Source organism: Phyllobates terribilis, unplaced genomic scaffold (assembly GCF_046119375.1).
Source record: "Phyllobates terribilis strain yellow unplaced genomic scaffold, ASM4611937v1 Scaffold_1__5_contigs__length_1240528914, whole genome shotgun sequence".
In the NCBI taxonomy this organism is placed as follows: Eukaryota; Metazoa; Chordata; class Amphibia; order Anura; family Dendrobatidae; genus Phyllobates; species Phyllobates terribilis.
In genome coordinates this window covers 614,561,904-614,578,540 of record NW_027362761.1, presented here as the reverse complement: position 1 = coordinate 614,578,540, position 16,637 = coordinate 614,561,904, and positions in this window count along the sequence as shown.

Sequence of the window (16,637 nt, the reverse complement as noted above, 5' to 3'; positions counted from 1 at the left end):
GGTGTCAGCACACCTCCTCTCTCAGTGCAGCTCCTCTTCCTCTCTGTTGCTCTCTGGTGTCAGCTGTTCTCCTGCTCTCAGCAGCTCCTCTTCCTCTCTGTTGCTCTCTGGTGTCAGCACACCTCCTCTCTCAGTGCAGCTCCTCTTCCTCTCTGTTGCTCTCTGGTGTCAGCACACCTCCCCTCTCAGTGCAGCTCCTCTTCCTCTCTGTTGCTCTCTGGTGTCAGCACACCTCCTTTCTCAGTGCAGCTCCTCTTCCTCTCTGTTGCTCTCTGGTGTCAGCACACCTCCTCTCTCAGTGCAGCTCCTCTTCCTCTCTGTTGCTCTCTGGTGTCAGCACACCTCCTGCTCTCAGTGCAGCTCCTCTTCCTCTCTGTTGCTCTCTGGTGTCAGCAACCTCCTCTCTCGGTGCAGCTCCTCTTCCTCTCTGTTGCTCTCTGGTGTCAGCACACCTCCTCTCTCGGTGCAGCTCCTCTTCCTCTCTGTTGCTCTCCGGTGTCAGCACACCTCCTCTCTCGGTGCAGCTCCTCTTCCTCTCTGTTGCTCTCTGGTATCAGCACACCTCCTCTCTCGGTGCAGCTCCTCTTCCTCTCTGTTGCTCTCTGGTGTCAGCACACCTCCTCTCTCGGTGCAGCTCCTCTTCCTCTCTGTTGCTCTCTGGCGTCAGCACACCTCTCTCAGTGCAGCTCCTCTTCCTCTCTGTTGCTCTCTGGTGTCAGCACACCTCCTCTCTCAGTGCAGCTCCTCTTCCTCTCTGTTGCTCTCTGGTGTCAGCTGTTCTCCTGCTCTCAGCAGCTCCTCTTCCTCTCTGTTGCTCTCTGGTGTCAGCACACCTCCTCTCTCAGTGCAGCTCCTCTTCCTCTCTGTTGCTCTCTGGTGTCAGCACACCTCCCCTCTCAGTGCAGCTCCTCTTCCTCTCTGTTGCTCTCTGGTGTCAGCACACCTCCTCTCTCAGTGCAGCTCCTCTTGCTCTCTGTTGCTCTCTGGTGTCAGCACACCTCCTCTCTCAGTGCAGCTCCTCTTCCTCTCTGTTGCTCTCTGGTGTCAGCACACCTCCTCTCTCAGTGCAGCTCCTTTTCCTCTCTGTTGCTCTCTGGTGTCAGCAACCTCCTCTCTCAGTGCAGCTCCTCTTCCTCTCTGTTGCTCTCTGGTGTCAGCACACCTCCTTTCTCAGTGCAGCTCCTCTTCCTCTATGTTGCTCTCCGGTGTCAGCACACCTCCTCTCTCGGTGCAGCTCCTCTTCCTCTCTGTTGCTCTCTGGCGTCAGCACACCTCTCTCAGTGCAGCTCCTCTTCCTCTCTGTTGCTCTCTGGTGTCAGCACACCTCTTCTCTCAGTGCAGCTCCTCTTCCTCTCTGTTGCTCTCTGGTGTCAGCACACCTCCTCTCTCGGTGCAGCTCCTCTTCCTCTCTGTTGCTCTCTGGCGTCAGCACACCTCTCTCAGTGCAGCTCCTCTTCCTCTCTGTTGCTCTCTGGTGTCAGCACACCTCCTCTCTCAGTGCAGCTCCTCTTCCTCTCTGTTGCTCTCTGGTGTCAGCTGTTCTCATGCTCTCAGTAGCTCCTCTTCCTCTCTGTTGCTCTCTGGTGTCAGCACACCTCCTCTCTCAGTGCAGCTCCTTTTCCTCTCTGTTGCTCTCTGGTGTCAGCAACCTCCTCTCTCAGTGCAGCTCCTCTTCCTCTCTGTTGCTCTCTGGTGTCAGCACACCTCCTCTCTCGGTGCAGCTCCTCTTCCTCTCTGTTGCTCTCTGGTGTCAGCACACCTCCTCTCTCGGTGCAGCTCCTCTTCCTCTCTGTTGCTCTCTGGTGTCAGCTGTTCTCCTGCTCTCAGCAGCTCCTCTTCCTCTCTGTTGCTCTCTGGTGTCAGCACACCTCCTCTCTCAGTGCCGCTCCTCTTCCTCTCTGTTGCTCTCTGGTGTCAGCACACCTCTCTCAGTGCAGCTCCTCTTCCTCTCTGTTGCTCTCTGGTGTCAGCACACCTCCCCTCTCAGTTCCGCTCCTCTTCCTCTCTGTTGCTCTCTGGTGTCAGCACACCTCCTCTCTCAGTGCAGCTCCTCTTCCTCTCTGTTGCTCTCTGGTGTCAGCACACCTCCTCTCTCAGTGCAGCTCCTCTTCCTCTCTGTTGCTCTCTGGTGTCAGCACACTTCCTCTCTGTTGCTCTCTGGTGTCAGCACACCTCCTCTCTCAGTGCCGCTCCTCTTCCTCTCTGTTGCTCTCTGGTGTCAGCACACCTCCTCTCTCAGTGCAGCTCCTCTTCCTCTCTGTTGCTCTCTGGTGTCAGCACACCTCCTCTCTCGGTGCAGCTCCTCTTCCTCTCTGTTGCTCTCTGGTGTCAGCACACCTCCTCTCTCGGTGCAGCTCCTCTTCCTCTCTGTTGCTGTCTGGTGTCAGCCCACCTCCTCTCTCAGTGCAGCTCCTCTTCCTCTCTGTTGCTCTCTGGTGTCAGCACACCTCTCTCGGTGCAGCTCCTCTTCCTCTCTGTTGCTCTCTGGTGTCAGCACACCTCCTCTCTCGGTGCAGCTCCTCTTCCTCTCTGTTGCTCTCTGGTGTCAGCACACCTCCTCTCTCGGTGCAGCTCCTCTTCCTCTCTGTTGCTCTCTGGTGTCAGCACACCTCCTCTCTCGGTGCAGCTCCTCTTCCTCTCTGTTGCTCTCTGGCGTCAGCACACCTCCTCTCTCAGTGCAGCTCCTCTTCCTCTCTGTTGCTCTCTGGTGTCAGCACACCTCCTCTCTCAGTGCAGCTCCTCTTCCTCTCTGTTGCTCTCTGGTGTCAGCACACCTCCTGCTCTCAGTGCAGCTCCTCTTCCTGTCTGTTGCTCTCTGGTGTCAGCAGTTCTCCTGCTCTCTGCAGCTCCTCTTCCTCTCTGTTGCTCTCTGGTGTCAGCACACCTCCTGCTCTCTGCAGCTCCTCTTCCTCTCTGTTGCTCTCCGGTGTCAGCACACCTCTTCTCTCAGTGCAGCTCCTCTTCCTCTCTGTTGCTCTCTGGTGTCAGCACACCTCCTCTCTCGGTGCAGCTCCTCTTCCTCTCTGTTGCTCTCTGGTGTCAGCACACCTCCTCTCTCAGTGCAGCTCCTCTTCCTCTCTGTTGCTCTCTGGTGTCAGCACACCTCCTCTCTCAGTGCAGCTCCTCTTCCTCTCTGTTGCTCTCTGGTGTCAGCACACCTCCTGCTCTCAGTGCAGCTCCTCTTCCTCTCTGTTGCTCTCTGGTGTCAGCACACCTCCTCTCTCAGTGCAGCTCCTCTTCCTCTCTGTTGCTCTCTGGTGTCAGCAACCTCCTCTCTCGGTGCAGCTCCTCTTCCTCTCTGTTGCTCTCTGGTGTCAACGCACCTCCTTTCTTAGTGCAGCTCCTCTTCCTCTATGTTGCTCTCTGGTGTCAGCACACCTCCTCTCTCAGTGCAGCTCCTCTTCCTCTCTGTTGCTCTCTGGTGTCAGCTGTTCTCCTGCTCTCAGCAGCTCCTCTTCCTCTCTGTTGCTCTCTGGTGTCAGCACACCTCCTCTCTCAGTGCAGCTCCTCTTCCTCTCTGTTGCTCTCTGGTGTCAGCACACCTCCCCTCTCAGTGCAGCTCCTCTTCCTCTCTGTTGCTCTCTGGTGTCAGCACACCTCCTCTCTCAGTGCAGCTCCTCTTCCTCTCTGTTGCTCTCTGGTGTCAGCACACCTCCTCTCTCAGTGCAGCTCCTCTTCCTCTCTGTTGCTCTCTGGTGTCAGCACACCTCCTGCTCTCAGTGCAGCTCCTCTTCCTCTCTGTTGCTCTCTGGTGTCAGCAACCTCCTCTCTCGGTGCAGCTCCTCTTCCTCTCTGTTGCTCTCTGGTGTCAGCACACCTCCTCTCTCGGTGCAGCTCCTCTTCCTCTCTGTTGCTCTCCGGTGTCAGCACACCTCCTCTCTCGGTGCAGCTCCTCTTCCTCTCTGTTGCTCTCTGGTATCAGCACACCTCCTGTCTCGGTGCAGCTCCTCTTCCTCTCTGTTGCTCTCTGGTGTCAGCACACCTCCTCTCTCGGTGCAGCTCCTCTTCCTCTCTGTTGCTCTCTGGCGTCAGCACACCTCTCTCAGTGCAGCTCCTCTTCCTCTCTGTTGCTCTCTGGTGTCAGCACACCTCCTCTCTCAGTGCAGCTCCTCTTCCTCTCTGTTGCTCTCTGGTGTCAGCTGTTCTCCTGCTCTCAGCAGCTCCTCTTCCTCTCTGTTGCTCTCTGGTGTCAGCACACCTCCTCTCTCAGTGCAGCTCCTCTTCCTCTCTGTTGCTCTCTGGTGTCAGCACACCTCCCCTCTCAGTGCAGCTCCTCTTCCTCTCTGTTGCTCTCTGGTGTCAGCACACCTCCTCTCTCAGTGCAGCTCCTCTTGCTCTCTGTTGCTCTCTGGTGTCAACACACCTCCTCTCTCAGTGCAGCTCCTCTTCCTCTCTGTTGCTCTCTGGTGTCAGCACACCTCCTCTCTCAGTGCAGCTCCTTTTCCTCTCTGTTGCTCTCTGGTGTCAGCAACCTCCTCTCTCAGTGCAGCTCCTCTTCCTCTCTGTTGCTCTCTGGTGTCAGCACACCTCCTTTCTCAGTGCAGCTCCTCTTCCTCTATGTTGCTCTCCGGTGTCAGCACACCTCCTCTCTCGGTGCAGCTCCTCTTCCTCTCTGTTGCTCTCTGGCGTCAGCACACCTCTCTCAGTGCAGCTCCTCTTCCTCTCTGTTGCTCTCTGGTGTCAGCACACCTCTTCTCTCAGTGCAGCTCCTCTTCCTCTCTGTTGCTCTCTGGTGTCAGCACACCTCCTCTCTCGGTGCAGCTCCTCTTCCTCTCTGTTGCTCTCTGGCGTCAGCACACCTCTCTCAGTGCAGCTCCTCTTCCTCTCTGTTGCTCTCTGGTGTCAGCACACCTCCTCTCTCAGTGCAGCTCCTCTTCCTCTCTGTTGCTCTCTGGTGTCAGCTGTTCTCATGCTCTCAGCAGCTCCTCTTCCTCTCTGTTGCTCTCTGGTGTCAGCACTCCTCCTCTCTCAGTGCAGCTCCTCTTCCTCTCTGTTGCTCTCTGGTGTCAGCACTCCTCCTCTCTCAGTGCAGCTCCTCTTCCTCTCTGTTGCTCTCTGGTGTCAGCACACCTCCCCTCTCAGTGCAGCTCCTCTTCCTCTCTGTTGCTCTCTGGTGTCAGCACACCTCCTCTCTCGGTGCAGCTCCTCTTCCTCTCTGTTGCTCTCTGGTGTCAGCACACCTCCTCTCTCGGTGCAGCTCCCCTTCCTCTCTGTTGCTCTCTGGTGTCAGCACACCTCCTCTCTCAGTGCAGCTCCTCTTCCTCTCTGTTGCTCTCTGGTGTCAGCACACCTCCTCTCTCAGTGCAGCTCCTCTTCCTCTCTGTTGCTCTCTGGTGTCAGCACACCTCCTGCTCTCAGTGCAGCTCCTCTTCCTCTCTGTTGCTCTCTGGTGTCAGCAGTTCTCCTGCTCTCTGCAGCTCCTCTTCCTCTCTGTTGCTCTCTGGTGTCAGCAGTTCTCCTGCTCTCTGCAGCTCCTCTTCCTCTCTGTTGCTCTCTGGTGTCAGCACACCTCCTGCTCTCAGTGCAGCTCCTCTTCCTCTCTGTTGCTCTCTGGTGTCAGCACACCTCCTCTCTCAGTACAGCTCCCCTTCCTCTCTGTTGCTCTCTCGGTGCAGCTCCTCTTCCTCTCTGTTGCTCTCTGGTGTCAGCAACCTCCTCTCTCGGTGCAGCTCCTCTTCCTCTCTGTTGCTCTCTGGTGTCAGCACACCTCCTTTCTCAGTGCAGCTCCTCTTCCTCTCTGTTGCTCTCTGGTGTCAGCACACCTCCTCTCTCGGTGCAGCTCCTCTTCCTCTCTGTTGCTCTCTGGTGTCAGCACACCTCTCTCAGTGCAGCTCCTCTTCCTCTCTGTTGCTCTCTGGTGTCAGCACACCTCCTCTCTCAGTGCAGCTCCTCTTCCTCTCTGTTGCTCTCTGGTGTCAGCACACCTCCTCTCTCAGTGCAGCTCCTCTTCCTCTCTGTTGCTCTCTGTTGTCAGCACACTTCCTCTCTGTTGCTCTCTGGTGTCAGCACACCTCCTCTCTCAGTGCCGCTCCTCTTCCTCTCTGTTGCTCTCTGGTGTCAGCACACCTCCTCTCTCGGTGCAGCTCCTCTTCCTCTCTGTTGCTGTCTGGTGTCAGCCCACCTCCTCTCTCAGTGCAGCTCCTCTTCCTCTCTGTTGCTGTCTGGTGTCAGCCCACCTCCTCTCTCAGTGCAGCTCCTCTTCCTCTCTGTTGCTCTCTGGTGTCAGCACACCTCTCTCGGTGCAGCTCCTCTTCCTCTCTGTTGCTCTCTGGTGTCAGCACACCTCCTCTCTCGGTGCAGCTCCTCTTCCTCTCTGTTGCTCTCTGGTGTCAGCACACCTCCTCTCTCGGTGCAGCTCCTCTTCCTCTCTGTTGCTCTCTGGCGTCAGCACACCTCCTCTCTCAGTGCAGCTCCTCTTCCTCTCTGTTGCTCTCTGGTGTCAGCACACCTCCTCTCTCAGTGCAGCTCCTCTTCCTCTCTGTTGCTCTCTGGTGTCAGCACACCTCCTGCTCTCAGTGCAGCTCCTCTTCCTGTCTGTTGCTCTCTGGTGTCAGCAGTTCTCCTGCTCTCTGCAGCTCCTCTTCCTCTCTGTTGCTCTCTGGTGTCAGCACACCTCCTGCTCTCTGCAGCTCCTCTTCCTCTCTGTTGCTCTCCGGTGTCAGCACACCTCTTCTCTCAGTGCAGCTCCTCTTCCTCTCTGTTGCTCTCTGGTGTCAGCACACCTCCTCTCTCGGTGCAGCTCCTCTTCCTCTCTGTTGCTCTCTGGTGTCAGCACACCTCCTCTCTCAGTGCAGCTCCTCTTCCTCTCTGTTGCTCTCTGGTGTCAGCACACCTCCTCTCTCAGTGCAGCTCCTCTTCCTCTCTGTTGCTCTCTGGTGTCAGCACACCTCCTGCTCTCAGTGCAGCTCCTCTTCCTCTCTGTTGCTCTCTGGTGTCAGCACACCTCCTCTCTCAGTGCAGCTCCTCTTCCTCTCTGTTGCTCTCTGGTGTCAGCAACCTCCTCTCTCGGTGCAGCTCCTCTTCCTCTCTGTTGCTCTCTGGTGTCAACGCACCTCCTTTCTCAGTGCAGCTCCTCTTCCTCTATGTTGCTCTCTGGTGTCAGCACACCTCCTCTCTCAGTGCAGCTCCTCTTCCTCTCTGTTGCTCTCTGGTGTCAGCTGTTCTCCTGCTCTCAGCAGCTCCTCTTCCTCTCTGTTGCTCTCTGGTGTCAGCACACCTCCTCTCTCAGTGCAGCTCCTCTTCCTCTCTGTTGCTCTCTGGTGTCAGCACACCTCCCCTCTCAGTGCAGCTCCTCTTCCTCTCTGTTGCTCTCTGGTGTCAGCACACCTCCTCTCTCAGTGCAGCTCCTCTTCCTCTCTGTTGCTCTCTGGTGTCAGCACACCTCCTGCTCTCAGTGCAGCTCCTCTTCCTCTCTGTTGCTCTCTGGTGTCAGCAACCTCCTCTCTCGGTGCAGCTCCTCTTCCTCTCTGTTGCTCTCTGGTGTCAGCACACCTCCTCTCTCGGTGCAGCTCCTCTTCCTCTCTGTTGCTCTCCGGTGTCAGCACACCTCCTCTCTCGGTGCAGCTCCTCTTCCTCTCTGTTGCTCTGTGGTATCAGCACACCTCCTCTCTCGGTGCAGCTCCTCTTCCTCTCTGTTGCTCTCTGGTGTCAGCACACCTCCTCTCTCGGTGCAGCTCCTCTTCCTCTCTGTTGCTCTCTGGCGTCAGCACACCTCTCTCAGTGCAGCTCCTCTTGCTCTCTGTTGCTCTCTGGTGTCAGCACACCTCCTCTCTCAGTGCAGCTCCTCTTCCTCTCTGTTGCTCTCTGGTGTCAGCACACCTCCTCTCTCAGTGCAGCTCCTTTTCCTCTCTGTTGCTCTCTGGTGTCAGCAACCTCCTCTCTCAGTGCAGCTCCTCTTCCTCTCTGTTGCTCTCTGGTGTCAGCACACCTCCTCTCTCAGTGCAGCTCCTCTTCCTCTCTGTTGCTCTCTGGTGTCAGCACACCTCCTTTCTCAGTGCAGCTCCTCTTCCTCTATGTTGCTCTCCGGTGTCAGCACACCTCCTCTCTCGGTGCAGCTCCTCTTCCTCTCTGTTGCTCTCTGGCGTCAGCACACCTCTCTCAGTGCAGCTCCTCTTCCTCTCTGTTGCTCTCTGGTGTCAGCACACCTCTTCTCTCAGTGCAGCTCCTCTTCCTCTCTGTTGCTATCTGGTGTCAGCACACCTCCTCTCTCGGTGCAGCTCCTCTTCCTCTCTGTTGCTCTCTGGCGTCAGCACACCTCTCTCAGTGCAGCTCCTCTTCCTCTCTGTTGCTCTCTGGTGTCAGCACACCTCCTCTCTCAGTGCAGCTCCTCTTCCTCTCTGTTGCTCTCTGGTGTCAGCTGTTCTCATGCTCTCAGCAGCTCCTCTTCCTCTCTGTTGCTCTCTGGTGTCAGCACACCTCCTCTCTCAGTGCAGCTCCTCTTCCTCTCTGTTGCTCTCTGGTGTCAGCACACCTCCTCTCTCAGTGCAGCTCCTCTTCCTCTCTGTTGCTCTCTGGTGTCAGCACACCTCCTCTCTCGGTGCAGCTCCTCTTCCTCTCTGTTGCTCTCTGGTGTCAGCACACCTCCTCTCTCGGTGCAGCTCCTCTTCCTCTCTGTTGCTGTCTGGTGTCAGCCCACCTCCTCTCTCAGTGCAGCTCCTCTTCCTCTCTGTTGCTCTCTGGTGTCAGCACACCTCTCTCGGTGCAGCTCCTCTTCCTCTCTGTTGCTCTCTGGTGTCAGCACACCTCCTCTCTCGGTGCAGCTCCTCTTCCTCTCTGTTGCTCTCTGGTGTCAGCACACCTCCTCTCTCGGTGCAGCTCCTCTTCCTCTCTGTTGCTCTCTGGCGTCAGCACACCTCCTCTCTCAGTGCAGCTCCTCTTCCTCTCTGTTGCTCTCTGGTGTCAGCACACCTCCTCTCTCAGTGCAGCTCCTCTTCCTCTCTGTTGCTCTCTGGTGTCAGCACACCTCCTCTCTCAGTGCAGCTCCTCTTCCTCTCTGTTGCTCTCTGGTGTCGGCACACCTCCTGCTCTCAGTGCAGCTCCTCTTCCTGTCTGTTGCTCTCTGGTGTCAGCAGTTCTCCTGCTCTCTGCAGCTCCTCTTCCTCTCTGTTGCTCTCTGGTGTCAGCACACCTCCTGCTCTCAGTGCAGCTCCTCTTCCTCTCTGTTGCTCTCCGGTGTCAGCACACCTCTTCTCTCAGTGCAGCTCCTCTTCCTCTCTGTTGCTCTCTGGTGTCAGCACACCTCCTCTCTCGGTGCAGCTCCTCTTCCTCTCTGTTGCTCTCTGGTGTCAGCACACCTCCTCTCTCAGTGCAGCTCCTCTTCCTCTCTGTTGCTCTCTGGTGTCAGCACACCTCCTCTCTCAGTGCAGCTCCTCTTCCTCTCTGTTGCTCTCTGGTGTCAGCACACCTCCTGCTCTCAGTGCAGCTCCTCTTCCTCTCTGTTGCTCTCTGGTGTCAGCACACCTCCTCTCTCAGTGCAGCTCCTCTTCCTCTCTGTTGCTCTCTGGTGTCAGCAACCTCCTCTCTCGGTGCAGCTCCTCTTCCTCTCTGTTGCTCTCTGGTGTCAACGCACCTCCTTTCTCAGTGCAGCTCCTCTTCCTCTATGTTGCTCTCTGGTGTCAGCACACCTCCTCTCTCAGTGCAGCTCCTCTTCCTCTCTGTTGCTCTCTGGTGTCAGCTGTTCTCCTGCTCTCAGCAGCTCCTCTTCCTCTCTGTTGCTCTCTGGTGTCAGCACACCTCCTCTCTCAGTGCAGCTCCTCTTCCTCTCTGTTGCTCTCTGGTGTCAGCACACCTCCCCTCTCAGTGCAGCTCCTCTTCCTCTCTGTTGCTCTCTGGTGTCAGCACACCTCCTCTCTCAGTGCAGCTCCTCTTCCTCTCTGTTGCTCTCTGGTGTCAGCACACCTCCTGCTCTCAGTGCAGCTCCTCTTCCTCTCTGTTGCTCTCTGGTGTCAGCAACCTCCTCTCTCGGTGCAGCTCCTCTTCCTCTCTGTTGCTCTCTGGTGTCAGCACACCTCCTCTCTCGGTGCAGCTCCTCTTCCTCTCTGTTGCTCTCCGGTGTCAGCACACCTCCTCTCTCGGTGCAGCTCCTCTTCCTCTCTGTTGCTCTCTGGTATCAGCACACCTCCTCTCTCGGTGCAGCTCCTCTTCCTCTCTGTTGCTCTCTGGTGTCAGCACACCTCCTCTCTCGGTGCAGCTCCTCTTCCTCTCTGTTGCTCTCTGGCGTCAGCACACCTCTCCCAGTGCAGCTCCTCTTCCTCTCTGTTGCTCTCTGGTGTCAGCACACCTCCTCTCTCAGTGCAGCTCCTCTTCCTCTCTGTTGCTCTCTGGTGTCAGCTGTTCTCCTGCTCTCAGCAGCTCCTCTTCCTCTCTGTTGCTCTCTGGTGTCAGCACACCTCCTCTCTCAGTGCAGCTCCTCTTCCTCTCTGTTGCTCTCTGGTGTCAGCACACCTCCCCTCTCAGTGCAGCTCCTCTTCCTCTCTGTTGCTCTCTGGTGTCAGCACACCTCCTCTCTCAGTGCAGCTCCTCTTCCTCTCTGTTGCTCTCTGGTGTCAGCACACCTCCTCTCTCAGTGCAGCTCCTCTTGCTCTCTGTTGCTCTCTGGTGTCAGCACACCTCCTGCTCTCAGTGCAGCTCCTCTTCCTCTCTGTTGCTCTCTGGTGTCAGCAACCTCCTCTCTCAGTGCAGCTCCTCTTCCTCTCTGTTGCTCTCTGGTGTCAGCACACCTCCTCTCTCAGTGCAGCTCCTCTTCCTCTCTGTTGCTCTCTGGTGTCAGCACACCTCCTTTCTCAGTGCAGCTCCTCTTCCTCTATGTTGCTCTCCGGTGTCAGCACACCTCTCTCGGTGCAGCTCCTCTTCCTCTCTGTTGCTCTCTGGCGTCAGCACACCTCTCTCAGTGCAGCTCCTCTTCCTCTCTGTTGCTCTCTGGTGTCAGCACACCTCTTCTCTCAGTGCAGCTCCTCTTCCTCTCTGTTGCTCTCTGGTGTCAGCACACCTCCTCTCTCGGTGCAGCTCCTCTTCCTCTCTGTTGCTCTCTGGCGTCAGCACACCTCTCTCAGTGCAGCTCCTCTTCCTCTCTGTTGCTCTCTGGTGTCAGCACACCTCCTCTCTCAGTGCAGCTCCTCTTCCTCTCTGTTGCTCTCTGGTGTCAGCTGTTCTCATGCTCTCAGCAGCTCCTCTTCCTCTCTGTTGCTCTCTGGTGTCAGCACACCTCCTCTCTCAGTGCAGCTCCTCTTCCTCTCTGTTGCTCTCTGGTGTCAGCACACCTCCCCTCTCAGTGCAGCTCCTCTTCCTCTCTGTTGCTCTCTGGTGTCAGCACACCTCCTCTCTCAGTGCAGCTCCTCTTCCTCTCGGTTGCTCTCTGGTGTCAGCACACCTCCTCTCTCAGTGCAGCTCCTCTTCCTCTCTGTTGCTCTCTGGTGTCAGCACACCTCCTCTCTCAGTGCAGCTCCTCTTCCTCTCTGTTGCTCTCTGGTGTCAGCGCTCCTCTTCCTCTCTGTTGCTCTCCGGTGTCAGCACACCTCCTCTCTCAGTGCAGCTCCTCTTCCTCTCTGTTGCTCTCTGGTGTCAGCACACCTCCTCTCTCGGTGCAGCTCCTCTTCCTCTCTGTTGCTCTCTGGTGTCAGCACACCTCCTCTCTCGGTGCAGCTCCTCTTCCTCTCTGTTGCTCTCTGGTGTCAGCACACCTCCTCTCTCGGTGCAGCTCCTCTTCCTCTCTGTTGCTCTCTGGTGTCAGCACACCTCCTCTCTCGGTGCAGCTCCTCTTCCTCTCTGTTGCTCTCTGGTGTCAGCACACCTCCTCTCTCGGTGCAGCTCCTCTTCCTCTCTGTTGCTCTCTGGTGTCAGCACACCTCCTCTCTCGGTGCAGCTCCTCTTCCTCTCTGTTGCTCTCTGGTGTCAGCACACCTCCTCTCTCGGTGCAGCTCCTCTTCCTCTCTGTTGCTCTCTGGTGTCAGCACACCTCCTCTCTCGGTGCAGCTCCTCTTCCTCTCTGTTGCTCTCTGGTGTCAGCACACCTCCTCTCTCGGTGCAGCTCCTCTTCCTCTCTGTTGCTCTCTGGTGTCAGCACACCTCCTCTCTCGGTGCAGCTCCTCTTCCTCTCTGTTGCTCTCTGGTGTCAGCACACCTCCTCTCTCGGTGCAGCTCCTCTTCCTCTCTGTTGCTCTCTGGTGTCAGCACACCTCCTCTCTCGGTGCAGCTCCTCTTCCTCTCTGTTGCTCTCTGGTGTCAGCACACCTCCTCTCTCGGTGCAGCTCCTCTTCCTCTCTGTTGCTCTCTGGTGTCAGCACACCTCCTCTCTCGGTGCAGCTCCTCTTCCTCTCTGTTGCTCTCTGGTGTCAGCACACCTCCTCTCTCGGTGCAGCTCCTCTTCCTCTCTGTTGCTCTCTGGTGTCAGCGCTCCTCTAACTCTCTGTTGCTCTCTGGTGTCAGCAGTTCTTCTGCTCTCAGTGCAGCTCCTCTTGCTATCTGGTGTCAGGAGTTCTCCTGCTCTCAGTGCAGCTCCTCTTCCTCTCTGTTGCTCTCTGGTGTCAGCACACCTCCTCTCTCAGTGCAGCTCCTCTTCCTCTCTGTTTCTCTCTGGTGTCAGCAGTTCTCCTGCTCTCAGTGCAGCTCCTCTTCCTCTCTGTTGCTCTCTGGTGTCAGCAGTTCTCCTGCTCTCAGTGCAGCTCCTCTTCCTCTCTGTTGCTCTCTGGTGTCAGCAGTTCTCCTGCTCTCAGTGCAGCTCCTCTTCCTCTCTGTTGCTCTCTGGTGTCAGCACACCTCCTGCTCTCAGTGCAGCTCCTCTTCCTCTCTGTTGCTCTCTGGTGTCAGCACACCTCCTGCTCTCAGTGCAGCTCCTCTTCCTCTCTGTTGCTCTCTGGTGTCAGCACACCTCCTCTCTCAGTGCAGCTCCTCTTCCTCAATGTTGCTCTCTGGTGTCAGCCGTTCTCCTGCTCTCAGTGCAGCTCCTCTTCCTCTCTGTTGCTCTCTGGTGTCAGCACACCTCCTCTCTCAGTGCAGCTCCTCTTCCTCTCTGTTGCTCTCTGGTGTCAGCACACCTCCTCTCTCAGTGCAGCTCCTCTTCCTCTCTGTTGCTCTCTGGTGTCAGCACACCTCCTCTCTCAGTGCAGCTCCTCTTCCTCTCTGTTGCTCTCTGGTGTCAGCAGTTCTCCTGCTCTCAGTGCAGCTCCCCTTCCTCTCTGTTGCTCTCTGGTGTCAGCAGTTCTCCTGCTCTCAGTGCAGCTCCCCTTCCTCTCTGTTGCTCTCTGGTGTCAGCACACCTCCTCTCAGTGCAGCTCCTCTTCCTCTCTGGTGTCAGCACACCTCCTCTCTCGGTGCAGCTCCTCTTCCTCTCTGTTGCTCTCTGGTGTCAGCACACCTCCTCTCTCGGTGCAGCTCCTCTTCCTCTCTGTTGCTCTCTGGTGTCAGCGCTCCTCTAACTCTCTGTTGCTCTCTGGTGTCAGCAGTTCTTCTGCTCTCAGCAGCTCCTCTTCCTCTCTGTTGCTCTCTGGTGTCAGCTCACCTCCTCTCCCAGTGCAGCTCCTCTTGCTCTCTGGTGTCAGCAGTTCTCCTGCTCTTAGTGCAGCTCCTCTTCCTCTCTGTTGCTCTCTGGTGTCAGCAGTTCTCCTGCTCTCAGTGCAGCTCCTCTTCCTCTCTGTTGCTCTCTGGTGTCAGCAGTTCTCCTGCTCTCAGTGCAGCTCCTCTTCCTCTCTGTTGCTCTCTGGTGTCAGCACACCTCCTCTCTCAGTGCAGCTCCTCTTCCTCTCTGTTGCTCTCTGGTGTCAGCACACCTCCTGCTCTCAGTGCAGCTCCTCTTCCTCTCTGTTGCTCTCTGGTGTCAGCACACCTCCTGCTCTCAGTGCAGCTCCTCTTCCTCTCTGTTGCTCTCTGGTGTCAGCACACCTCCTCTCTCAGTGCAGTTCCTCTTCCTCTCTGTTGCTCTCTGGTGTCAGCCGTTCTCTTGCTCTCAGTGCAGCTCCTCTTCCTCTCTGTTGCTCTCTGGTGTCAGCACACCTCCTCTCTCAGTGCAGCTCCTCTTCCTCTCTGTTGCTCTCTGGTGTCAGCAGTTCTCCTGCTCTCAGTGCAGCTCCCCTTCCTCTCTGTTGCTCTCTGGTGTCAGCACACCTCCTCTCTCAGTGCAGCTCCTCTTCCTCTCTGTTGCTCTCTGGTGTCAGCACACCTCCTCTCTCAGTGCAGCTCCTCTTCCTCTCTGTTGCTCTCCGGTGTCAGCCCACCTCCTCTCTCAGTGCAGCTCCCCTTCCTCTCTGTTGCTCTCTGGTGTCAGCACACCTCCTCTCTCAGTGCAGCTCCTCTTCCTCTCTGTTTCTCTCTGGTGTCAGCACACCTCCTCTCAGTGCAGCTCCTCTTCCTCTCTGTTGCTCTCTGGTGTCAGCACACCTCCTCTCTCGGTGCAGCTCCTCTTCCTCTCTGTTGCTCTCTGGTGTCAGCACACCTCCTCTCTCAGTGCAGCTCCTCTTCCTCTCTGTTGCTCTCTGGTGTCAGCACACCTCCTCTCTCAGTGCAGCTCCTCTTCCTCTCTGTTTCTCTCTGGTGTCAGCACACCTCCTCTCTCAGTGCAGCTCCTCTTCCTCTCTGTTGCTCTCTGGTGTCAGCAGTTCTCCTGCTCTCAGTGCAGCTCCTCTTCCTCTCTGTTGCTCTCTGGTGGCAGCACACCTCCTCTCTCGGTGCAGCTCCTCTTCCTCTCTGTTGCTCTCTGGTGTCAGCGCTCCTCTAACTCTCTGTTGCTCTCTGGTGTCAGCAGTTCTTCTGCTCTCAGCAGCTCCACTTCCTCTCTGTTGCTCTCTGGTGTCAGCACACCTCCTCTCTCAGTGCAGCTCCTCTTCCTCTCTGTTGCTCTCTGGTGTCAGCACAGCTCCTCTCTCAGTGCAGCTCATCTTCCTCTCTGTTGCTCTCTGGTGTCAGCACACCTCCCCTCTCAGTGCAGCTCCTCTTCCTCTCTGTTGCTCTCTGGTGTCAGCACACCTCCTCTGTCAGTGCAGCTACTCTTCCTCTCTGTTGCTCTCTGGTGTCAGCACACCTCCTCTCTCAGTGCAGCTCCTCTTCCTCTCTGTTGCTCTCTGGTGTCAGCACACCTCCTCTCTCGGTGCAGCTCCTCTTCCTCTCTGTTGCTCTCTGGTGTCAGCACACCTCCTCTCTCGGTGCAGCTCCTCTTCCTCTCTGTTGCTCTCTGGTGTCAGCACACCTCCTCTCTCGGTGCAGCTCCTCTTCCTCTCTGTTGCTCTCTGGTGTCAGCACACCTCCTCTCTCGGTGCAGCTCCTCTTCCTCTCTGTTGCTCTCTGGTGTCAGCCAACCTCCTCTCTCAGTGCAGCTCCTCTTCCTCTCTGGTGTCAGCACACCTCCTCTCTCGGTGCAGCTCCTCTTCCTCTCTGTTGCTCTCTGGTGTCAGCACACCTCCTCTCTCAGTGCAGCTCCTCTTCCTCTCTGTTGCTCTCTGGTGTCAGCACACCTCCTCTCTCAGTGCAGCTTCTCTTCCTCTCTGTTTCTCTCTGGTGTCAGCACACCTCCTCTCTCAGTGCAGCTCCTCTTCCTCTCTGTTGCTCTCTGGTGTCAGCAGTTCTCCTGCTCTCAGTGCAGCTCCTCTTCCTCTCTGTTGCTCTCTGGTGTCAGCACACCTCCTCTCTCGGTGCAGCTCCTCTTCCTCTCTGTTGCTCTCTGGTGTCAGCGCTCCTCTAACTCTCTGTTGCTCTCTGGTGTCAGCAGTTCTTCTGCTCTCAGCAGCTCCACTTCCTCTCTGTTGCTCTCTGGTGTCAGCACACCTCCTCTCTCAGTGCAGCTCCTCTTCCTCTCTGTTGCTCTCTGGTGTCAGCTGTTCTCCTGCTCTCAGCAGCTCCTCTTCCTCTCTGTTGCTCTCTGGTGTCAGCACACCTCCTCTCTCAGTGCAGCTCATCTTCCTCTCTGTTGCTCTCTGGTGTCAGCACACCTCCTCTCTCAGTGCAGCTCCTCTTCCTCTCTGTTGCTCTCTGGTGTCAGCGCTCCTCTTCCTCTCCGTTGCTCTCCGGTGTCAGCACACCTCCTCTCTCGGTGCAGCTCCTCTTCCTCTCTGTTGCTCTCTGGTGTCAGCACACCTCCTCTCTCAGTGCAGCTCCTCTTCCTCTCTGTTGCTCTCTGGTGTCAGCACACCTCCTCTCTCGGTGCAGCTCCTCTTCCTCTCTGTTGCTCTCTGGTGTCAGCACACCTCCTCTCTCGGTGCAGCTCCTCTTCCTCTCTGTTGCTCTCTGGTGTCAGCACACCTCCTCTCTCGGTGCAGCTCCTCTTCCTCTCTGTTGCTCTCTGGTGTCAGCACACCTCCTCTCTCGGTGCAGCTCCTCTTCCTCTCTGTTGCTCTCTGGTGTCAGCACACCTCCTCTCTCGGTGCAGCTCCTCTTCCTCTCTGTTGCTCTCTGGTGTCAGCACACCTCCTCTCTCAGTGCAGCTCCTCTTCCTCTCTGTTGCTCTCTGGTGTCAGCACACCTCCTCTCTCGGTGCAGCTCCTCTAACTCTCTGTTGCTCTCTGGTGTCAGCGCTCCTCTAACTCTCTGTTGCTCTCTGGTGTCAGCAGTTCTTCTGCTCTCAGCAGCTCCTCTTCCTCTCTGTTGCTCTCTGGTGTCAGCACACCTCCTCTCTCGGTGCAGCTCCTCTTCCTCTCTGTTGCTCTCTGGTGTCA